General features: G+C 40.7%; 1 protein-coding gene across 5 annotated transcripts in view; it reads right to left on the reverse strand.

The window, feature by feature from the left end:
* LOC140466698 (kelch-like protein 29) overlaps positions 1-25,712 on the reverse strand; it is a 388,797-nt gene that overhangs the window by 284,116 nt on the left and 78,969 nt on the right. The window contains exon 1 of one of the 5 annotated variants that reach the window (XM_072562195.1): positions 4,452-4,470. The exons of the other annotated variants lie outside the window; for them this stretch is intronic. The gene's annotated coding sequence lies outside the window, so the exon portion shown is untranslated. Of the gene's footprint in view, positions 1-4,451; positions 4,471-25,712 lie in introns of those variants that run through there. 5 annotated transcript variants of the gene reach the window in all.

A 25,712-nucleotide genomic window follows, 5' to 3' on the forward strand; every position in this document is an offset into this window, starting at 1 on the left:
ATGTACAACATGGAAACAGACCCGTCCATGCCGATCAGATATCCCAACTCAATCTCGTCCCACCTTCCAACACCGAGCACATATCCCTCCAAACCCTTCCTATTCATATTCCCATCCAAATGCCTCTTAAAATGTTGCAATTGTACCAGCCTCCACCACATCCTCTGGCAGCTCATTCCACACCCGCACGACCCTCTGTGTGAAAAATTGCCCCTTAGGTCTCTTTTATATTTTTCCCCTCTCACCCTAAACCTCTAGTTCTGGACTTCCTGACCCCAGGGAAAAGACTTTGTCTATTTATCCTATCCATGATCCTCATAATTTTGTAAACCTCTATAAGGTCACCCCTCAGCCTCCGACACTCCAAGGAAAACAGCCCCAGCCTGTTCAGCCTCTCCCTGTAGCTCAAATCCTCCAACCCTGGCAACATCCTTGTAAATCTTTTCTGAACCCTTTCAAGTTTTACAACATCTTTCCGATTGGAAGGAGACCAGAATTGCACACAATATTCCAACAATGGCCTAACCTATGTCCTGTACAGCCGCAACATGACCTCCCAACTCCTGTACTCAATACTCTGACCAATAAAGGAAAGCCTTCTTCACTATCCAATCTACCTGCGACTCCACTTTCAAGGAGCTATGAATCTGCACTCCAAGGTCTCTTTGTTCAGCAACACTCCCTAGGACCTTACCATTAAGTGCATAACTCCTGCTAAGATTTACTTTCCGAAAATGCAGCACCTCAGATTTATCTGAATTTAACTCCATCTGCCCATTGGCCCATCTGGTCCAGATCCTGGTGTTGTTCCCTGGCTTGTCTTTACTGCCCTTCTTAAACAGTGGCACCACATTTACCAACCTCCAGTCTTCCAGCACCTAACCTGTGACTATCGATGATACAAATATCTCAGCAAGAGGCCCAGATATCTAGCACTTCCTCCTTTGTAATCTGGACATTTTGCAAGATATCACGATCTATTTCCCGACAGTCTATATCTTCCATATCCTTTTCCACAGTAAATACAGATGCAAAATACTTATTTAGTATCCCCCCCATTTTCTACGGCTCCACAAAAAGGTCTCCTTGCTGATTTTTGAGGGGTCCTATTCACTCCCTAGTTACCCTTTTGTCCTTAATGTATTTGTAAAAACCCTTTGGATTCTCCTTAATTCTACTTACCAAAGCTATCTCAGACCCTATTTTTGCCCTCCTGATTTCCCTCTTAACTATACTCCTACTTCCTTTATACTCTTCTAAAGATTCACTCGATCTATTCGGTCTATACCTGACATATACTCCCTTCTTTTTTTTAAGCAAACCCTCAATTTCTTTAGTCATCTAGCATTCCCTAAACCTACCAGCCTTCCCTTTCACCCTAACAGGAATATACTTTCTCTGGATTCTCGTTGTCTCATTTCTGAAGGCTTCCCATTTTCCAGCCACCCCTTTACCTGCGAACATCTGCCCCCAATCAGCTTTCGAAAGTTCTTGCCTAATGCAGTCAAAATTGGCTTTTCTCCAATTGAGAACTTCAACTTTTAGATCTTGTCTATCCTTTTCCATCACTATTTTAAAACTAATAGAATTATGGTCGCTGGCCCCAAAGTGCTCCCCCACTGACACCTCTGTCACCTGCCTTATTTCTCAAGAGTAGGTCAAGTTGTGCATCTTCTCTAGTAGGTACATCCACATATTGAATCAGAAAATTGTCTTGTACACACTTAACAAATTCCTCTCCATCTAAACCTGGAACACTATGGCAGTCCCAGTTTATGTTTGGAAAGTTAAAATCCCCTACCATAACCACCCTATTATTCTTACTGCTGTAAGCTGTGTAATTAGAAGATTTTGCAGTTAATATTTGAATTGATGATGTCTGTTGTGAAGAAGTGAAAAGAACGTGGCAAAAAAAAAAAGAGATTGATGAAAATCTCTGACAAACAAAATGATCAACTCAGTGAACCCTGTGGACTCAGGCCATTAAACTGCTTCTCCAGATTTTACTATCATAATTTTTTTTTGGATGTATCCATCTGCAAGTGTGCAGAGGATTTAAAAAGGGAATTAAAAGATTTAACTAGAGGAGCTACGTATTAACAGTTCATAGCATTTACCTGTGTTTGGAATGTTAGGAATCAGAAAATCCCTACAGTGTGGAAGCAGGCCATTCAGCCCATCGTCCACTGAATCCACACTGAGTCCACACCGAACCTCTGAACAGCATCCCACCCTGACCCAGTGCCCTAACCTATCCTTATAACCCTGCATTTCCCACGGCTAACCCACCTAACCTGCACTTCCTTGGACACGTTAGAATGGCCAATACCTAACCTTCACATCTTTGGACAGAGAGGAAACCGGAGCACCTGGAGGAAACCCACGCAGACACAGGGAGAATGTGCGAACTCCACACAGACAGATACCAGAGGGTGAAATCAAACTCAGGCCCACTCGCTGTGAGGCAGCAGTGCTAGCCATTAAGCCACTGTGCCAACCTTGATTATATTTATTTATTTATTGCTATATCGAAAATCCCTAGATGTTTGCTGCTAGCCTGGGGCTATCCGATAGATTAGGAGAAAGTGAGGACTGCAGATCAGAGTCATGAGCGTGGTGTTGGAAAAGCAGAGCAAGTCAGGCAGCATCCGAGGAGCAGGAGAATCAACATTTCAGACATAAGCCCTTCGTGACGAGTTAAACAATAGAGGAGTTTATTGCATTGATCTTTATTGCATATAGCAAACTATATGTAGGTTACATGGATACTCGTAATAGTGCTACTGCTCCTGCTAGAAGCTTCCCAGATCTCTCCATTGACTGTCTCAGACTGACCCTGAGTATCTGTCACAACATCAGAGTGGATGGTGTTAAATTACACACTGCTAGATTATTAACCCTTTCAGACCTGTATAGTAGAGCAATAGCTGGATAGGACATAGTAAAGGGCAGCAAGGTATTGCACAGGTTTGGGATTTGAGCACAGTTCAGCAGGTCATTGAGGAGTATTGAGGAATAGTAGCGTTTGGAAGCAGACAGACCTCTGCTGCACCAGCTAAACTGAGGAATCAAAGGATAATTAACCTTACTGAATGAGACAGAAGGACAGAGGAGTAGACAAGCTGTTACAGAGGACAGCATTGATATTGATCAGGTATTGAGATTTTTGACCACTTTTCAATAGAAGTGATTTTGTTTCGTAAAAGGATTCATTTCAAAAGTGCTTTAACGCATTGCATTTTTTTTTAAAGTCACTGGTATATTCAGTGGCTAACATGCAATTAATTTATGCTTGTATGTTGCTTTTTTTATATACTGTAAATAATAACCAATCCATGAACAATTTCAACAATTGACACAGCCACCATTTTTAAAAAAACAGTCAAAGAGTGTGAGCAAGTTGGCAAGGCCAAAATGTATTGCCTATTCATAACTGTCCCTGAAAGAAGGGGGTAGCAAGTTACCTTGCTGAACTGTGTGGTCTGTGTACTGTAAATACACCCATTAGGCTGTTTGGGAGCAAGTTCCAGGATTTTGCTCCAACAATAATGAAGGCAGTACAATGCCCAGCCAAAATACTGTGCAACATGAAGTGGAACCTCCAGGTGGTGGTGTACTGTGCATCACCTGCAGTTCTAGGTGTTAGAAAGCTTGAACGTTTAAGATAGAGGCTGGTGTTCTAACCAAGAAGGTTGTTTTGACCTGTAATGGTTCCAAGACTTGAGCATTGCTGAAGTAAAAAGGTTCTGATTACACTCTCGACTTGTATCTTGTAGATTATGGACCGGGTTTAGAGAGTTAGTTAGGGAGATACTTGCTGCAGAATTCCTGACTGTGGGCTGGCACTTGTAGCTGCAGTTCTTATGAGAAATGAAAAGGAGGAGATAAGATTCTCTCTCTCTCTCTCTCTCGAGAGAGAGCTGTGTTAATTGCCTGGCACTTATATCGTGCAATCTTGAATGTCGTCCAGGTCTCACTGTACATGGGCACAGAGAACTCGTTAATGGTATGGAACACTGTGCAATCACCAGCAAAATCACCATTTCTGCCTTTATGACTAAAAAGCTCATTGATGAAGCAGCTGAAGGTAGTTGGCACTGAGCCAGCACCAGTTCTAACTGCTACAGTGTTCTCCTTGAACTAAGATGATGGACTTCCAATAACCACAAATGGTCTCCCTTTGTGCCACATCACATAACTCAGTCACCCCTCCCCAGTGACTTAAATTTTGCAAGAGATACTTGATGTCAAAAGCAGTCACTCACACCTAGCACAGATAATTCCTTTTGTTTAAATTTGAACCAGAATTGTAATTAGATTAGGACTCAGTACCCCAACTGGATTTCCAAATCAAGCAGGCTGTTGCTCACTGAATGCTGCAGGATTCCATTGTGAGTGATTCCCTATTCTGCTGGAATAAACTAAATGGCAATTACCCAGAATAGACTTACCTTCCTTTGTGAGGCCAGGACATATCTGTCAATCTTCCACACAGATAGGTAGACACCTGTAACTGTTCTAGAACAGCACGGCAGAGTCATGGAAAGGTCTGCAGCATCTCTTCAATACCACTGCTGGAATATTATCAGAACGTGTAGCCTTTTGCTGTATCTAGTGCCTTTCTTGATATCACGTGGAGAGAACAGAATTGACTGATAACTGGTGACCATAATGCTGAGGACCTCAGAAGGAGGACAAGATGGATCAGGCAGTCAGCTGAAGATGGCTGAAAAAGGCCACAGCAATGTGTTAAGATAACCATAATTGAAAATACAGGGTAGGATACTTGTGAAACCTCCTTCTTTGGTTAGTCGTTTAACTATTACCAATTATTCTTCAATGCATATCAGGACTGCAGAGCTTTGATTTGATCCATGTATAATTTTATCCATTGTATGTTAGTTCAGCTGTTTGGCTTCCTCAGGCTGATACTTCATTTTATATCTGTGCCAGATGTTACTCTTGGCATGCTCTCCTGCACTTTTCATTGAGTCGAAGATAACCCGCCTCAATGGTAATTGTTGAGCCAGAGTAATGCCAGACCATGAGGTTACAGATTGGAATGGAATATAATTCTGCTACTGCTGATCAATGAACTTCAAGGATGTCTGATTTTGATGTACTTGATTGTGTCTTAAGTATCTGGAAATAGCATGGTAGTAACACCATACAACACTTAAGTTGGGAAGATTATGAAACAAAGTAATATGGGCATGGACTTAAATTCAACATGTTTGGATTGGTTACAGGAGCAATTAGTACTTCTGCACCCGAGAGAACTATTCAGCCAAGACCTTCAACAATTGACGCTAACAATCTGAGATAGTCTGATATACGGGATAATTTTAAATGATTGGAACATCAAGTGAGAATGGAACAAAACCAGCAACATTATAAAATATTACAATTAGAAGTCGCATTTGAATTACATTTGTAATTGTATTGAGAACCAGTAGAAAATAAAGCAAAGAAAATTTCAGCTAAAATCATGATTTTATAGAAAAGAATTGGGGAACTACAGGCAAGAAAAGGCAAGAAAGAAAGAGAAGAAACAATAATATTGAGACAATGAAAAGCCAAGTGTGTTTCAGTAGAAAGATGAAAAAAGAAACATTACCATCAATACTGCTTCCGAATTTAGAGGAAACCTGCTTTAGCAGCAAGTCTTAGAAGTGTGGGATCAGGATTAAATGAAACGTTCAGAATTTGAAAAAGGTGACCAACCCGGACAGTTTTTCTCCCTCCCCCACTGTATTTGTTTAGACTGACATTGCAAAAGGGACAAATAAAAATCAGTTAAATTAGATTAGATTAGATTACTTTACAGTGTGGAAACAGGCCCTTCGGCCCAACAAGTCCACACCGACCCGCCGAAGCGTAACCCACCCATACCTCTACGTTTACCTAACACTACGGGCAATTTAGCATGGCCAATTCACCTGACCTGCACATCTTTGGACTGTGGGAGGAAACCAGAGCACCTGGAGGAAACCCACGCAGACACGGGGAGAACGTGCAAACTCCACACAGTCAGTCACCTGAGGCAGGAATTGAACCCAGGTCTCTGGCGCTGTGAGGCAGCAGTGCTAACCACTGTGCCACCGTGCCGCCCACTAAATGTTTGGTCAAATTGAAATTTTGCTCAAATAATATTGCTAATGTAGCTAGAGAGTCAAGATCCAATGAGGGGCTGAACAAATTATATTTTATACAGTTCAAGGCAGCTCAGAGCCACCTTCTCAAGGGCAGTTGGAGATGGGTAATAAACACTGGCATAACCATTGACATCAATATTCCATGAATGTTTAAATTTTAAACAATTACTTATTGGCCAAGTGGTGCAGGTGTACTCCAAATATCTGAAAATGTGTTGCTGGAAAAGCGCAGCAGGTCAGGCAGCATCCAAGGAGCAGGAGAATCGACGTTTCGGGCACGAGCCCTTTCATGCCAGAAACGTCGATTCTCCTGCTCCTTGGATGCTGCCTGACCTGCTGCGCTTTTCCAGCAACACATTTTCAGCTCTGATCTCTAGCATCTGCAGTCCTCACTTTCTCCTACTCCAGATATCTCAGTGGAATTCTTGGGTTTTACATCATTCAGACCCCAATTTACTGCAGTTAGATTGTGTCTCTAGCAGTGGTCAGTCACAGGGCGATTCCTCCTGCCTAACCTCCACACCAGCACAGCAGCATGCAAGTGATGTCTGAAGATACTGCATTGAAGCTGGCAAGTTGGAGCACATCTGATGCCAAACCATTGGTCATGTTCTTTTCAGAATTAAAGATGCAGCCTCAATGTTAGTTTGAGTTAGTAATAGTACTGTTAATGCACTTTAAAAACATTGTGGGTTTCAGTCCTGCTGAGTCTTGACTACAACTAGCATTCTGAGAGAGTGTAACACACTTGAAAGTATCACTCTTGGGGGCGAGATAATAACTCGGGCACTGTATGGGCTCTTGGTGGGAAGTAAATTATCCCATGCCGGGGTGTTCTGATGTCTTGGTTAGTAGTTATCCAACATCAGTAGCCAAAGAATCTGATGTGGTGATGTTGTTGTTTCAGTGAGCCTCATGTATACATAATGTCAATTACATTTCCATAATAGTGGTTACACTTTTTTATAAAAAATACTTCTTCATTAGTTGGCAAATACTGGAGCAATGTCCTGAGGCTGTCACTGTTGCTACACAAATGCATTTTTAAAAAACAATTAAGAGCGATTAACTTGCCTTCTAAAATCAATTATTGGTTAATTACTTTGCTGTCTCACAACAGCTTTGATCATTCACAAGATGGGGCAGCATGGTGGCTCAGTGGTTAGTATTGCTGTCTCACAGCGCCAGGGACTCTGGTTCGATTCCAGCCTCGGGTGACTGTGTGTGGTTTGCACATTCTCCCAGTGTCTTCGTGGGTTTCCTCTGGGTGCTCCGGTTTTCTCCCACATTCCAAAAGATGTCCAGGTCAGGTGAATTGGTCATTCTAAAAATTGCCCAGAGTGTTCAGGGATATGTAGGTTAGGAGTATCAGTCTGGGGTAAATGTAGACCAGTCTACAATTGGGTCTGGATGGGTTAGTCTTTGGCGGGTCAGTGTGGACTTATTGGGCTGAAGAGCTCGTTTCCACACTGTAGGTATCGATATGTATTCACCATTTCTTGGATGTATAGAAGTGCCACGTATGGATTGGGATAGGAGATGGTGGTACAAATGCTAATAAAATCTAAATTGCTTGATGCAAGTTAGTTTGGTAAGTGAAACTTAAATACCATTAACTCCTCAGCACACTAATTGACAAATGCTAAATTGTTTCCGGGCCAGGAGAAAAGGTGAAATGTGATATGCATTTGTCCTTTGCAGGTGTAGCTTGCAAATGTTCATTTTGAAAACACAGGATAGGGATAGCAGGTACTGGCAAAGAGGTATTTGAAGAAATCAGCTTAGAATTTGGCAGGAAACATCGAAAAAAATGATTTCAGTCCATATAAACCAGATAAATAAAGTATAAAGTCTCCACTTTATAATAGTGCCCCAAAATTGTTGGGGAACGCATGGTCTAATGAGAGGGAGGAAGTGAAGGAAATCAGCATTACTGTGGAAATGGTGTTATAGCAACAGATAGGACTAAATGCCAATAAATCCTCAGGGCCCAAAAACTGACATCCCCGGGTACGTAAAGAAGTGGCCATAGAAACCGTTGAGGCATTGGTCATCATCTTTCAAGATTCTATAGATTCTGGAACATTTCCTTGGATTGTAAGGGAGCTAGTGTAACCGCACATTCTCAAAAAGGGGGTCAGAAGGCATACAGGGTTTTACAGACTGCTGCGCGTGACATTAGTAATAGGGGAAAATGCTAGAACTCATTAAAATAGATTTGATAGCAGGGCACTTGGAGAACAGTGACAGGATTGGACAGAGTTAGCATGGATTTATAAAAGGGAAATCATGCTTGACAAATCTACTGGAATTATGAGGATGTAACTCGGAGAAGTGATACGGGGAACCTGCAGATATGAGTTACTTGGACAATCAGAAGACTTTTGAGAAAGTCCCCATGAGCAATTAGTCTATAAAATTCAAGTGCACAAGATTTGGGGTTATGTACTGATATGAATAGAGAACTGAGTGACAGATAGGAGACAAACAGTAGGAATAAATGGGCCTTGAGTGGTAGCCTTTGATCCCTGCAGTATCCTGCTAGTCAGTGCTTGGATCCCAGCTATTCATGACATATATTCATGATCTGGAATAGGGAACGGAATGTAATATCACCACTTTGAATTAAAGACAAAATACTGCTCAGCATCTTTTCAAAAGGAGGAATTGGATTGGGTCCAAAAAAAAGAGCAAATAACTTTTATTAGTCACAATGTTCAAATATATTACAGGAGCTGAAAATGTTCACATTGGAGAAACAAAAGCTTGGGTCGATCATAAACAAGTCTGTAACTTCGTAAGGGATAAGGACAAGACAAAACTGAGGACTGCAGATACTGGAGATTAGAGTAGAGAGTGTGGTGCTGGAAAAGTACAGCAGGTCAGGCAGCATCTGAGGAGCAGGAGAGTCAACATTTTGGGCATAAGCCCTTCATCAGGAATGAGGCTGGGAGCCTTAGGGATGGAGAGATAAAATGGGAGTGGGGTGGGGCTAAGGGGAAGGTAGCGGAGAGTGCAATAGATGGAGGTGGGGGTAAAGATGATAGGTGGGAAGAAAGATGGACAGGTCATGAGGATGGTGCTAACCTGGAAGGTTGAAACTGGGATAAGAGAGGGGGGTGAAGGGGAAAATGAGGAAACTGCTGAAATCCAAATTGATGCCGTGGGTTTGGAAGGTCCAGAGGCAGAAGATGAGGCGCTCTTCCTCCAGGTGTCGGGCGGTTAGGGCATAGTGATGGAGGCGGCACACGACCTGCACGGACCAGTGGGGTTGGTTGGTGTGGGTGTACCGGAGATGTTCTCTGAAGGGCTGTGCAAGTAGATGTCCTGTCTTCCCAGTGTAGAGGAGACCACACTGGGAGGAATGGATACAGTAAATGACATGTGTGGAAGTGCAGGTGAAACGTTGATGGATGTGAAAAAGACAAACACCAGTATGTTTAAGAGTCTTGGATTTTTTTTCAACAAAGACGCTGTTTCAAATATAGAAGAGATAAGGTTAAAAGACAATGATGCTTTAACTATGCGATACTGCCGGTGGCAAAATGTATGAAATTAACTCCCTAGCAGTTCTGAGGGCAATCAATGATAGATGCATGGTACTATATTTAAAACTAACTTTATATTTTAGATTTATTAAATAAATTTAAATTCCACCAGCTGCCATGATGGGATTTGCACTCATGTCCCTCAGGCATTAGCCTAAGCCTCTGATTTACCACTGCAGCAGAGTCGTCCCCTCCAGCAGTTACTGAATTTCATTACATAAATTGGAAATTGCAGTCTCCTGAAGCATGCATTTGTGAAATATTTGGTGAATAACATTTTGCAATTCAGTTTCAATTTTACTTCTCTCTCAAACCTCTGCATGCTTTCAAAACCGAGTTTTCATCGGAAAGAAATTACCAGAAAGTATGCAACTGCTGATGTTTTCTTTCTGACTTTAATGCTAATGAAGAAAATCCAATCCAAAATGATGCTCTCGTAAAAATTAAATTTCAACCTTTGTTAAAGGAAGGGCACAATTGTGAAAGGAAGAGGAGAAGGCTTTCAAAGCTTATTCTGTTGGTTAAAGCTGTTACTCAGTTGGTTCCAGATTGAAGCATTGATCATTTAAGAATTTTTATGAAACTTCTTTTTTTTTGTAAGTGTTTCAGGTGAACTGATCATAATTGTACAGCATCAATTAATGCTTTAACTTTTGCTTTTCCATTAAAATTTACTAACATTGGAGAAAATAGTAGTTTTCAGTTATTGGAATTTTGACGACATCACACCATGTGTATTGCCTGCAGGAATTGTTTATATGTTGCAGTAACAGCCAAGTACTCCATTCCTGGTCCATGTGGATTTAATAGATAGTTACGTTAGATCAGTTTTAAAACTATTTTCTGAGGTCATTATACAGTAATTATTTAGCCTCTTATTGGATCATAAATAAATGTTTAACTTGCAAGTATACAACATGTTAAGTAGTCTTAAAATTGATTTTGTATATAACTTATAGCTGCTATTACAATTTTTAACTGTAGCAGTTAGTGTAGATCCTGAAGTATTGAACGAAAAGCAAATTTAATTAAGACTTTGAAAATTATTTCTGCTTTCCTCTTGAATTTGGCATTAACTATATCAAAGAAATAAACTGACTTTTTTTTAAAAGCAGTAGGATATCAAATCCTTATATATAATTAAAATTTAAATATCATTTATTTTTGAGATTTGATTTTGAACTAATGACATGTAGTTTTGGTCTGTGTACACAAAAGAGTTTTAATGATTAACAGGTCAGTATTTCTGGAGCCTTTTGTCTTCAAAACCAGAATATGGTGAGAGAGAGAGACAGCGTGGAGAAATAATTCTAGGATTGATAATGGGAATTTGTAAAACTTTCACAGTGCAAGCAATCAGACAGAGTAAACATTGAAAGCATGCTTTTGATCCAGAAGATGCAGGAATCTTTTTTCCCCATTTCTTAGGAAAAAAACCCATCGTGTGGAAAGCTTTGAGCCAGTTGCACAAGTCCTAGTTGAAGTTAGATTAATAAACACAGTTTCGCCGCTAGAACCGAGGTAGTTTAGAATAGTTAGGGAATGGGTTGCCATTTTGTAAGGATTGCAGCTGAAAACTCCAGATCAGTAGTGTTTTGTTAGAACTTGAAAATGTCATTTAAAGCTGAGAACTAATAAAAAAAAAGCGAATCAAATTCTCAATAGTGGGGGTTGAAAGAAATGCCTAAATTAACTTGACAGATGTAATAGAGAATGGAACTCTCTCTGGTACGAGTACATTTAACTCTCGATCACCAGTAAGGTGATGGAAGGTGTCATCAACAGTGTTAAGCTGCTCACCGATACAAACGCAAAGTATGTTGGAGAAACTCAGCAGGTGTGGCAGCATCTGTGGAGAGAGAAAAAGTTAAATGATTCAAGTCCAGTATTCCTATTCTTCAGTGAGCATGTTCTTATGATCAAAAAGAACAAAGAACTGTGGATGCTGGAAAACAGAAATAGCTTGAGAAACTCAGCAGGTCTGAAGAAAAAAAAATCATTGGACTCAAACCATTAACTCTGCTTTCTCTCGACAGATCCCATCAGACCTGCTGAGTTTCTCTAGAAATTTCTTTGTTTCTCACCGATTGTCGGTTTGGCCCTGGGGAATCCACTCAGCTTCTGACCTCATTACAGCTTAGTTCAAATATGAATAAAAAGAGGAATTACAGAGGCGAGTTGAGAGCGTGTTAGCCCTTGACATCAAGGTTACATTTGGAGGAGTGTGGCTTTAGGGTGTTCTAGCAAAACCAGAGTCAAAAGAGAATTGGGGAGAAAAGAAATCTGCACTGGTTGGAGGTCACTCATCTTAGCTACAGGAGGTCTCTGCAGGAATTCCTCAGGGTCATGCACAAGTCAAGAGTGTGATAGAATGTTCTCCACTTGCCTGGGTGGCTACAGCTTCAACAACACTCAGGGGACCCAACACCATCCAGGTCAAAGCTTATCACTTGATTGGCACCACATCCACAAACATCCATTCCCTCCACCACCAATGTTCGGTAGTAACACTTATCAAAAAGACACATCGCTCAAACAATACCTTCCAAATCCATGACCACTACTATCGAGAAAGACATGGACAGTAGATACATGGGAACACCACCACCTGCAAGTTCCTCTTCAAGACATTCATCATCCTGACTTGGAAATGTATCAGTGTTCCTTCTGTGTCACTGGGTCAATTCAGGAACTCCCTCATGAACGTCATTGTGCCTACATCAAATAAATTGCAACTCAATCCCATTTCGAAGGGCATGTAAGAATGGGCTGCAAATTCTGGCCTAGCTAGGGTCATTCATCCCATAAGTACACACACACACAAAAAAAGTTAGTTTACAGAGTTTCACCAGTCTATTTCAGAACTACAGACACTTGATATGGATTACAAATCTGAAAAAGACAATTTAAAATTACTTAGGTGATGATAGCAGTGGTGACAGTGACATTTACATGGCAGCTTTAGCACAAAAAGACATCCAAAGGCAAACGCCAAAACATCTGTGAATGTTATTTTAAAGAAATTGGTTATTTCTCTGGAGGTGGTTCAGTGTCAAAGTTTGCTTTATAACACTCCGGTGAAGCATGCTGCAATGTTTTATTATATTGAAAGGTGATGTATAAATACAAGTTGCTGTTGCTTAAACAATTCTACAAACACATTACAATTGTAAAACAAATGTGCATGTAATTACCGAGACTGTAACGTCACAGTGGAGTAGTGAAGTAAATTCAGACACCTTTGATAAATAATACAATATCATTCAGGAATGTCAGCTACCCACTGTGACTGGGCTAACATTCTCATGAAAATAAAATTTGCTAACAGAGTTTGATTTAACATGTGCTGAGGGCCAGCTTTCTATTTATTGGGATCTATGTGTTGGTTGGTTATAAACAAAGAAAAATTAGCTTGAAGTTAGATGTTAAAGCAGCAACTATGGGGTTTTTTTTGCCAACCCCATTTTCACTTTACTCCAAATCTGGTGTGTACATCATACACCATTCAAATCAGCATTGTAGCTATGGCAGCTACAGTGATACAGGATTAACTAATATGACAGATCATCTACTTGACAAGTAGCAGGTGGACTTTAGTATTTGTACTTTGGCAGAAAGGCTGAGGACTGGTATGATGACCAGTTCCGGCGTGAGGACAGGATATTCCTAAATGGTTATGTCCCCCTCACCAGGGTGAGGAGGGATGAACGAGCTCCCCTTCTTAATTTAACCCCTCCCTCAATTGGTCACAATAAAATTAACTTAAAATTGATCACTTCCCTCATGGATACCTTTTCCCTTGTGTTCTTAAAAGGAGCCAGGTTAAGTAATCTTTCTAGAGTAAAGAAACATTGAGTTTAATTAGTTAATTAAATGAAGAAATGGTAATAAATAGTGACATGCAAACACACAGAATAGAAATGTTAATTCAGTGAAAAGCTAACAGGTAAAAAAGGATATTCAAGTAAGCCTCTGTCTACATTTAAGGTAATACTAATAGCTGCAGTGAAGCACTAAAGTGAGATTCTGGGCTCTGCATGTAAGTAGTCAAGAGTGTGGCACTGGAAAAGTACAGCAGGTCAGGCAGCATCCGAGGATCAGGAAATAAAAAAAATTGACATTTCGGGTAAAAGCCTTTCATCAGCAAGTAGCCAGGCTTCTATCTTGGTTACTTTCCAGGAATGACTTCCTCAGATAGCCTGGCTTCTGGTACTCAGGTTTGGGAAAAACTTCTGTAACCTTCAGATAACCATAGCACATCACCATCAGTGGTCTCTTGCAGATGAGGATGATTCTTTTCCACTCAGGGGGAGTCCGTAGGTGACTGTACAGATCCATGCGGCCTACCGCATGCTCTGCTCCACTTGGGGCAGGTGGTGGTTGCAGGAAGGGGTGGGTAGGGCATTGGTGTGGCCTACATCACATCCACACGCTGGCATGCACGGGCCTGGGGTTGAATTTGGCTTTGGACCCCATTTCTGTGTATTCCTGGAAGGGTAAAATACAAAACCAGGTTTGCAGATTGGAACATGGCTTTCTGCAGACAGGAATTGTCAGCATCTTGTTATCTCTCTAACCAGAGGAGATCCAAGTCTCATTTGTTTGAAAAAGTCTTGTTTAAGGTTCCCTTAGCATCTTCAGATGTGACATTCCTCCCAGATTGTTACTAGACAGCCACAGATTTTGCTTTCGCATTTTGCTTTGTATCCTCTTTGAATTAGAGCACATGCTTTTTAAAAGTTTAATATGCCAGATAAGTAGTCTAAGGTTATGATTGATTGCTATTACTAGAGACATTATAGGCTTAATGACATTATTAAAGAGTGGTTAGGAACAAAAGGAGCTGGAGGATGATCAAATCTAGTGTGCCACATTCAGGAGAACAGTTAGTGAAGCACATGAGGTTTTGGGCTTCATAAATAGAGGACAGAGTACAAAAGTAAGGAAAAAAACCAAGGACTGCAGATGCTGGGGATAGAGTCAAAAAGTGGCACTGGAAAAGCACAGCAGGTCAGGCAGCATCCAAGCAGCAGGAGAGTCAACATTTCAGACAGAAGTTCTTCAAGATTCCTGATTAGACCCCGACTAAAGTATTGCCTCCAGTTCGGATCACCACATTTCAGAAGAAACAAAAAAAAGCTGCAGAGGCTGGTATCCAGGCAGACAGGCAGGAGGCTAGAAGACAACAAGCCAGGCAGCATCAGGTGGAGAAGTCAACATTTTGGGTGTAACCCTTCAGGGCTCATCAGGACCTCCTGATGCTGCCTGGCTTGCTGTGTTCTCCCAGCCTCCTAATGCTGCCAGCTTCCTGATGCTGCCTGGCTTGCTATGTTCTTCCAGCCTCTTGCCTGTCCACCACATTTCAGAATGCAAGAATCCCTGACAGACTGCACAGAATATTTACCAGAATTTATTGTTCCCTAGCTGTGACAGTTGCAGGTGGAAAAGCTGAAGTTGCTCTCAGGACTCTTGGAATCCAGATTACTGTGTCCCAGGCCCCGATTCCTCTTCTCCAAAACCAATTCAGCTGCCTCATTGCTGGAAGTTCTGATGGACTCTCTGGTCATCATCACAGATTTCCTTCCTCCAAACTCTCCCTAATTACTGGCCAAGTCCATAAGTGAGAAGATGCCAATCTTGGTCTCTTCTCTCCAGAATATTTCCGGTTGGCATTTCAGATTTCCAGCATCTATAACACTGCACTTACTCTTGTAATAAAGATTGCTCAGGTCATCTTAACCAATTCTCCGTACAACCAATAATTCAATTCCCATCACCGGTTTGGAGTTACCACGAAGTTCTCTTCCTCTCAACTTCTTCATTCATCGGAGATCTGGTGGCCCTCAGGTGAAATCACCACCAGTCGCTTCTCTCTAATGAGAGAGCAGCCCCTATTGTCTGATCAGACTATGGCAACACAACCACCACCACCACCAATAACTAAATTGAAAGAAAAGATGAAGATTACACTAGAGAAAAATTTCAGTCAAAAAACTGCACATCACGAAACTTTCATTCCGTGAGGGGGGAAAGGCTTACAGTTCAAATGGCGATTCTTTTTCAGGAGTAGGATAAATAAGATACACTGGTGCGCCACACACAGTAGAATTTTACAGCATGGAATTCAGTTTTGGCTGCAGTAATTCTGTCAGAGCTATCCAATTAGTCTAATTTCTTTTCTTTCGTTTCACATATTGGTTAACTTCACTTGGAAAAGCATCATTGATTTGTTTCCACTGTTATTTCTATTGCTGTGTTATGTATTTTACATAACCCCAAACTCTCACATTGCTCTTAGTGTGATGGCCCTGATGAAAGTTAGAATCTGACTCGTGAAAATAGTTTTGCTTCAATTACCTTGTTGAAGTCCTTTGCGATTGCAAATAGATATATCGGATTTTTTTCTTGGTACCTTCTGTTTCAGTGAAAAGAAAATGTACTCAACAAATCTCACTGCTTAGCTGAAACTGATCAACATTGGCACCATTTTAGTCAAATGTCCAGTGTAAGGTCACCATGGCCTCTATTTCCTTTCTAAAATAAAAAAAAGTGTCCAAAATCAGACATGTTCTAATCCTGAGTTAAGTGGTGATCTGTATCAGTAAAAAGGTAAAATAGTTACAGCATAGAAGTTGATTAGTTAGCCAACATATATACCAGCTCTCTGCAAAAGCAATTCTACATCTGGTTACAATAGCCCTTAAGCATCTTAACAATTGCCTTTCAAAGGGCATGATTGAATCTGCCTCCAAATCATGTGCTGTGGACTATTTTCCCTCCTATTGTACCAATCATTCTTTCATCAATCACCTTAAATTAGTATCCTCTTCGTGTTTCGTGAATCTTCCACCAATAGGAATAGTTGTGCTTATCAATTCTGTCTAGAGAGCTTGTGTGAAATGCCACATTGCCTCAGGTCAAGATAAGCCAATCCTGGACATTTACCCTTTGGCTCAAGCCATCCACCCAACTCTAGCCCCTCAATTGCACTAACCTCTGCACAGACTGAAGGAGCTACCAGTCCCTTCTCCTCAACTACAGCAACCCCTGCCCCGTGCTGCTTAAACAGTCGAGTAAGCCAGACTTTTCTCATCTTGCCTGAAGCTCAAATCATTGCAGGACAGATGGAAATAGGCCCTTGTTTGGTCATTAATTGACCACTTGAAGGCCTCAGTTGGCAAAGGGTCAGGAAGCTAGAGGGTGTGCCTTCTCAGTTGGAATGGAATTCTGGCCTGCCAGCCCCCGGCCCATGAACAAAAACAGAAATAGCTGGAGAAACGCAGCAGCTTGGAGAAACAAGAGTTAATGTTTCAAAAGAAACGTTATCTCTGCATTCTCTCCATAGATACTGCCAGACCTGCTGCACTTTTAGTATTGTGGATCCCCAATATTTGCTGAACTACAGCTTTCATTATGAAACCTTTGTACTGTTTTGTATCTGTGCAATACAAGGCTGTGCCAATTAACAATAATCTAAAGTTTAGAACAATGGTCAAAATGTTAATTTCAATAATTATAACAGCACAGTATTAATATCTTGGCCACGCCATTGAACAAATTCCTACATTAGAAGTCGCTACACCTCGGAAGTACGTTATTGACCAGAAAATGCTTTTAGGCAAAAAAGTGAGGATTGCAGATGCTGGAGATTAGATTAAAAAAAATGTGGTGCTGGAAAAACACAGCAGGTCAGGCAGCTTCCGAGGAGCAGGAGAATCGACATTTCTGGCAAAAGCCCGACGAAGGGGTCAATTCCCCTGCTCCTCTAATGCCTTTTGCTTTGCCTGCAGTTATATAAATGCATTTTTATTTTCTTTCATATCAGCAACAACTATGGCTCAGAGTAGTTTGAAGACTGAGCACCATAGGATATGCCTGAAAATGAAAAATGCTGGAAAATCAGTGGGTCAGGCACTGATAGCACACTAATGTTTCAAGTCTAGGTGACTCTTCATCAGAATATGACTGTGCTGCAGTCAGGTCTTGCAGCTTTGATAAACAAATGAATTTCAAAACATACTTTGACATTAGGTAGACTTATCAGTTAGTTATAGCAATGAAGTAACAGCAGCATTAATTAGTAATATTACCAGGAAGGAACAATGCATAAAAATGAAGAGCAGTGAACTTGAAAATTGAAACAACTGTATAAATAAGCATACATGATTGATTGACATATTAACGCAAGTATTAAAACTGTGTAGATGTCAACATTAATTAGGTGCAAACTGACATTTTCCTAGCTACTATCAGTTCTGAGGAAGGGCCACTCGACCCGCAACGCTAACTGATTTCTCTCCACACATGCTGCTAGACCTGCTGAGCTTTCCCTGCAACTTCTGATTTTTGTCATTAATTAGGTGCAATATTTAAAAAGCATCCATCTTTATAAACTTCATCATCTATTATAATAGCTCAAAATGGTGAAGCATATCTAGGATATTACTTGCCGAAGAACAAGAAAAATTGATCAGTTTTTTTTTCCCCCCAACCAGTGCAGATGATATTATTCACATGCGCAAGGTACGCTAACTAGCACACAATCTAGTAAGTTTGTTTGGAACTACTCAGGCAGGCATTCAAAGAAAGCATCTTGCTGAAACTAGCCAGAACATCAAAGCAACTGATTTGTCAGGACTAATGTTCAACAGAAAACTTTTGGTACTTTTTCCAATGCATTTAGTGCAGTACATAATGATTACACAGTTAATGGCAGGACCCTGGGGAGCATTGCCAAGCAGAGACATCTTGGAGTGCAGGTACATAGTTCCTTGAAAGTGGAATTGCAGGTAGACAGGGTAGTGAAGGCAGAATTTGACGTGCTTGCTTTCATTGGTCAGTGCATCGAGTTCAGGAGTTGGGACGTCATATTGCAGCTGTACAGGACATTGGTGAGGCTATTTTTAGAATACAGAATTCAATTCTGGTCTCCATGCTATAGGAAAGATATTGTTAAACTTGAAAGGATTCAGAAAAAAAATTTAGAAGAACGTTGTCGGAATTAGAGGGTTTGAGCCAAAGGGAGAGACTTTCTTTCCTGTAGTGTTGGGGGCTGAGGCGTGACCTCAAAAATCATGAGGACCATGGATAGGGTAAATAGTCAAGATCTTTTTCCTAGGGTGTGGAGAGTCCAGAACTACAGGGCATAGGCTTAAGGTGAGGGGAAAGATTTAAAAGGGACCGGAGGGTGGTGGGTGTATGGAATGAGCTACAAACTGGCACAATTAAAATATCTGGAAGATTAATGAATGATTTATTGTCATATATATTTAGGGGGATACAGTTAAAAAAGAAGTGTTCTGTTGCCACAATCTGGCACCTTTTTCAGGTGCTAAAGAATAAAAAGTACTTGGAGATTTCATTTTCATCGGCCAGGGTCCCAAACATGGCTCCAGGACTCATGCAAGGTCCCTGCTCTGTGCATTGCACCACCATCGCTGCAGCCAATGCCTTACTGCCAATTCCAGGAGTATGAAGTCAGGAATTCCACTCCGGCCTCCCTGCAACGTCAGGAAGATTAAGAAAAAAAAAGGAAAAAAGGACAAAAAAAAAGGGAGAGGGGAAAAGAAAAAAAAAAAAGTGTGACTGGTCTTGAGCAGATGGGTCTACCATGCTGGCATCTTGAATATCTGGAATTGCTCTCCCCTCTGCACTGCAGGGTGAATAGGATGGGTTGAGAGAGACATGGGCCAAATGATGGCAAATTGGACTCAATCAATTTAGCACATCTAATCAGCATGGATGAGTTGGACTGAAGGGTCTGTTTCCATGCTGTACATCTCTATTACTATCATGCCAAGAGGACAATATTTTAGCTCAGAACCAGGCAATTCAGTACAATGACAGCATTGACCCCCTACAGTCTCCTCACCCTTTCTTTCTGACAAATCTCTGCTTTTCATCTTCACATGGTGTTAGTTTCCCCTTGAAGGCATTTATCTGAATGGCCACAACCCTGTGGTAGCAAAATCAAAATTCTGTCCACTCAGCCTGAATGGTGAAGTTTTTCTTGAATTCCTTTTGCATATTTCCTCATCAAATAGAAGCCAGGATCAGGAATCTATTGGATTTTCTATTTTAATATAAATCTCTCCAGCAAGAGTTACCACTAGGATTCAGTGTTCAGACCGCTGTCTCTGCTCTGCTACATAAACTGCACAGTGAGAGATCTTCTGTTGCAGAATGTGGAGTTTCCTTCTTATTTTGCATTCAAAGATCAATAATGTCATTCAGGCCCCTCAAAAATCATTAACTTTTACCAATAAGAAAGCATCCCATTTTGTTAATATCCAATAGGTCACATAATCTGAATCATGATGTGGCAGTACCAGTTTTGAAATGGGCTGGTCACAAGGTTTCAGAGGCAAAGGACCTGACATAGGAGTAGCATTCTGAAAGCTTAAAATTTCAAATCAACCTGTTGGGTTATAGTCTGGTGTCATGTGACTTCATGCAAATGTCTGCACCACATCCTTCGAACAATCTGAATTACGTGGCAATCCAATATTAGTTTCCTCCACAAGATATCAGCTTAACTAAGGGTCCGAGGATTTTGTCTCAACAACATTGTTTGAATCAGGATGGTTAGTGACTTGCAGGGGATGGTATTCCAATGTACTGTTTGCTTTTATCCTGGGTGGGGTGAATCACAGATTGAAGAGGTGCCTTTCCAATTTACTGCAATGCATCTTGCCTACAGTTCAGGTTACAGTCATGGCTACCCATGCTTGAGAGAGGGAGTGTTTGCAAGCAATTAAAAAGAGACTGCTTTGTCCTGGATGGTGTTGAGCTTCTGGAGAGTTTGCAGTTGTGCTTATCCAGGCAGGTCTAAAATATTCTGTCACAACTCCGACTTTGAAACCGGAGGAAGACTGACCAGGTGATGTTAGAGAACCACATGCCTTCCTTCACAATTAACTCCTCAGGGAAATCCGTGTGGAGATGTGGAATGCAAATACAACAAAGCCAATATCTCCATCTGAGTTTGGTGAAAGAGTCTAATCACATGCTCGAGAGATTCCATTGCTGTGACTGATCAAGACCCTGTAGATTGACCGCAAACAGGCAAATTCTCTGTTCAGTGTTCGCTTCCATTTGCCTAGTTCATTTTTTAAACAGCAAGATTCCCAATTAAATCAGGCCTAATGTTAATAACTTGCGTTTATGTAGCATCTTTCATACTGTATTCTATGCTCACATTCATATGGCATCTGCTTTAAATCAGCTGCTGTCTCAAATCGATCCTGCCTCCTTCAATGATTAATGCACATATATATCCAGGTACCACTAGCCCTCCAAACCACTTCATAATTGTGCCCTTTAGCTTATTGTCTCTCTACTGTTTTCTTCCCAAAATGAATAACCAACATCTCATTCCATTAAATTGTATCTGCCCATTCCATTAACCTACATACATCCTTTTTGAAGTTCTATATTATATTCCTTATGGGTTATACTGCTTCCAAGTTTCATATCAGCAAATTTTGAAATTGTGCATTGTACACTCTGATAAATATAAAATCAACAACACCGGGGCCCTCTGGTAGGAGGTAAGCACTAAATCACAATCTCAAAAGGTTATATTCTCAGCTTAACATTTGTCACATGGAATACTTCAAAACTATCCTAACATCTTCAAGAATAGCTTAAGTGTCAGGATAGTTTAGTGATAGCAAAAACATGTTTAACCAAACTATTAGATGTGTTTGAGAAAGTAACATATGCTGTGGATTTAGGGAACCAATGTCCAATATCACAACCTTATCATTTTTAAACATTATATGTTTCTGAATAATCTTCTCCTGATATCACCTTTATTCTGGGTAGAGGTTGATGGAAAGTAGCATTTAATGTGTCAACCACACTTTCTGCCTCCACATAATAAGTCTTCTTCACACTCCTTTATCATCTTCACACCACATTATTATTTATGTTAGTAAGTTGGTTGCCAGTTTTTTTTCCCCATTCCCTGTCTTTGCTTCATCGATACCTGTCTGAACCTTCTACGTGGGGCTTGGTTTTCACTGGGTTATCCAGCGGAGATTGCCCCATTGCACAATTTTTCTATTTCAGCTTAAATTTCTCTCTCTTTCAGTATCCAAAGAACTCTGGATTCATTTGCCCTATATTTTCCCTTCATGAAAATATACCTTAATTGTACTTTAACTACCACTTTTTTTTAAAAAAAAACAAAACCTCAGTTTCTTTACAGTTTCTATTAATTAGATTAGATTAGATTCCCTTCAGTGTGGAAACAGGCCCTTCAGCCCTACCAGTCCACACCGACCCTCCGAAGAGTAACCCACCCAAACCCATTTCCCTCTGACTAATTCACCTAACACTATGGGCAATTTAAGCTGGCCAATTCACCTGACCCGCACATCTTTGGACTGAGAGGGGAAACCGGAGCAAAACCATCCAGACATGGGGAGAATGTGCAAACTTCACATTGACAGTTGCCAGAGGCTAGAATTAAACCTGGGACCCTGGTGCTGTGAGGCAGCAGTGCTAACCACTGAGGCACCAATTTAATTGGATCCATTTTTACCTGACTGAAATTGTCCCAGTCAGTCAGTTATTTTTAGTCTGGATTGTTCTTTGTCCTTTGCCACAGCCAACCAACACATTTTGGTACAATCACTGTCCCCAAAATGTTTTCCTACAACAACCTGATCCACTTGGTCCATCTTATTCCCAAGAACCACAACTCGCAGAGTGTAGCGCTTCTCAGCAATATCCTTGCATCTCCAAACATTCCCCACAATTTTACAAGCCAGTTATTTAAGTATAACTGATACTAAACTTAGCTAATAAAGAAAGACAAGTGTAAAAAAGGAACACAAACTCTAATTATTAATGATTACTTCTCACGAACCTTTAGAAAGCAGTTTAATTACTTTACATACAATGGCTACATAACAATAGCGATTACAGTTCAAATATAATTAACTGTGAAATGTTCTGGGATAAACTTTCCTCAATTGTAATTTATAAGACGTCAGACTGTTCATTGCACAAGCAAATGACAATATCATTAGTTGCACTCAACATCATAGACTGATTTGCTTTGTTATTTTTTCTAGACTGAAGCAGCTCTATGCCAGCAGGATCTTACCACCAACTGATCACAGATTTTACTGGCGGGCTGTTCCAAAAGCTCTCTACTGAGATCTTTACCTTTCAGCTGTCGCTGATGATTATGTCTTTTGAAAGTAAGAGAAACCAGACAGCCATTACTAAGAGTATCCAGCAGTCCACTATATTGTTCTTTGCTGGGAACAAAACTGACTCACAACAATGCTGTCCCAATGGCTGTATTACTACTCGTAATGGTTTCCAATCATGGCCAATCTAAAATTGGGCACATCTGTAATTTTTGAATTAAGTCCCCATAAAGTTTAGGTGCTGTTACTTGGACTACCTTATTATTAAGGTAAACTTGAAACTTACACTAAAAGCAACAGCTGCTTGAAGGTTTATGGTATTGTAGAAACATGTTTGTGTCTAACCTCAAGCCTATAGTTTGAAGAGAAATTTAACAGGAGCTTAAAAGTAAATGGGACATGATCTTTGAGACCAAAGACGAAACGGATTTGTGTTTCTTGTGTGAACAAGTTTTCTTAAAACACCTATCTTTAAAATAAGTTTATTGTTGTTAAGTGTATATCAAGTCACACATATTAATGAGAAAAAAAGCTTAAAATTTTGAAATCAATTTGATATAAACCATGAGGCAGGTCCACATGATTTCCTACCATGTTTGCCAAGGGTAGGTTAAGTTCAAGTTCGAGAGATTATGCCCACGGGTGATAATTTTCCCAATTCCCTGTTCCACTAAAATACAATCCTCTCTTCAAAATAGGCAGCTGGTGATTTTATTTTATAATGACTGCTTATGCAAAGATAATAAACATACAACTGTGGAAAGCTAAAAATATATCATCCAAAACACTAGCTTAGAGTCAATTTTCAAATGCATTTCCTTGCTAATGTGAACAAATTTTTGTGAAAATGTTTTTGTTGCTTACAAGCTTCTGAATTTAATCACGTGTACCCACAAAACTTGCAATAAATCATCAGATCCAATTGAGATCATAACAAACTTTGTCTTGGTTGGAAAAAAATCACAGTTCAAAATGTTTGATTAATGGGCAGCAGAATGTAATGTTGAGTCCGATAGTTGGAGAAGCCTAGTGTCTAATTTCTCATTGAGGTAAAAACTATGACTGCAGATGCTGGAAACCAGATTCTGGATTAGTGGTGTTGGAAAAGCACAGCAGTTCAGGCAGCATCCAAGGAGCAGGAAAAATCGATGTTTCAGGCAAAAGCCCTTCATCAGGAATACAGGCAGAGAGACAGTTTCCTCATTTCCCCTTCCCTCACCCCACCCCAGTTCCAAACTTCCAGCTCAGCACTGTCCCCATGACTTGTTCTACCTGCCCATCTTCTTTTCCACCTATCCACTCCACCCTCCTCCCTGATCTATCACCTTCATCCCCTCCCCCACTCACCTATTAAACTCTAGGCTACTTTCTCCCCATCCTCATCCTCTCGTTTATCTCTCCACCCTTCAAGCATTCTGCCTGTATTCCTGACGAAGGGCTTTTCCCTGAAACGTCGATTTTCCTGCTCCTCAGATGCTGCCTGAACTGCTGTGCTTTTCCAGCACTACTAATCCAGAATCTAATTTCTCATTGGCAGACTGGGCTCAGTGAGCAGTGGGTACAACAACTGACTTGAACTTCCACAGGACCAGATGAAGCATTTGTCCTGATTACAGACCAGACCCAACTCCTCAAAACAGATTTAAGGTGACAGCCTAGACCCCAACATTTTCAAGTGTCAGTTGTTGCATTCTGGATGCAATTCAATCGATCAATTTGAAGCAAAACACTTTATTCATACATTATAGTTAAGATACAACAAAAGAAAGAAGAAATTGGAATAATTAACTCTATTGGAAAACTTAACAGAATAATAAGGCTACTAAACAGTAACTGTTGCAATATATGATGTTGAGATGGCAGTGTTACGACAATAGACAAAGTTAAAAATCAGGGTAGGTTTAAAAAAAAAGGACTGCAGATGCTGGAATCCAGAGTCGAGATTAGAGTGGTGCTGGAAAAGCACAGCAGGTCAGGCAGCATCCGAGGAGCAGGAAAATTGACGTTTTGGGCAAAAGCCTGGGCTTTTGCCCGAAACGTCAATTTTCCTGCTCATCGGATGCTGCCTGATCTGCTGTGCTTTTCCAGCACCAAAGTTAAAAATCTCATAACACCAAGTTATAGTCCAACAGGTTTATTAAGAATTACAAGCTTTCAGAGCTCTGCTCCTTCTTCAGGTAGCTGTGAAGCAGGATCATAAGACACAGCATTTATAACAAAAGGTCAAAGTGTCATGCATGCAACCGATATGATATGATATGTTGAACAAACAGAGATTGCTGTTAAGTCTTTCATCTTTTAGAAAGAGTTGCAGGTTTCGCTTCATTAATATGTAAATCCCAGAACTTCTTTCAAATCACATTCTCAAGATAACTTAAAAGGTTTTATAAATAAATAGAGGTGACATTTCAGCTCAGACAATGCATTAACGGTGTGAGATTAGGTTCTATTTCCAAAGTAGGATTTTATAAAATGTTACATGGATTGACTGCCAACAGATTGTGTGCTTTTTGAACAAAATAGAATGCATCTACAAATGTAAATTCACCCCATAGACTTATAGGTGTGTGCGAGAATGTGAGAGAGAAGGATAGGGGTGGGTGGTGGGTATGTGCCTTGTAAGTTGGGGGGGGGGGGGGGGGGGGGGGGGAAAGAGAGAGAAAGAAAGAGAAGGAAAGAAGAAGGAGAGAGAGAGAGAGAGAGAGAGAGAGAGAGAGAGAGAGAGAGAGAGAGAGAGAGAGAGAGAGAGAGAGAGAGAGAGAGAGGAGAGAGAGAGAGAGAGAGAAAGAGAGAAAGAGAGAGAAAGAAGGAGAGAGAGAAAGAAAGAGAGAAAGAAGGAGAGAAAG

The sequence above is a fragment of the Chiloscyllium punctatum genome, chromosome 3 (genome assembly GCF_047496795.1).
Source record: "Chiloscyllium punctatum isolate Juve2018m chromosome 3, sChiPun1.3, whole genome shotgun sequence".
Classification (NCBI taxonomy): Eukaryota; Metazoa; Chordata; class Chondrichthyes; order Orectolobiformes; family Hemiscylliidae; genus Chiloscyllium; species Chiloscyllium punctatum.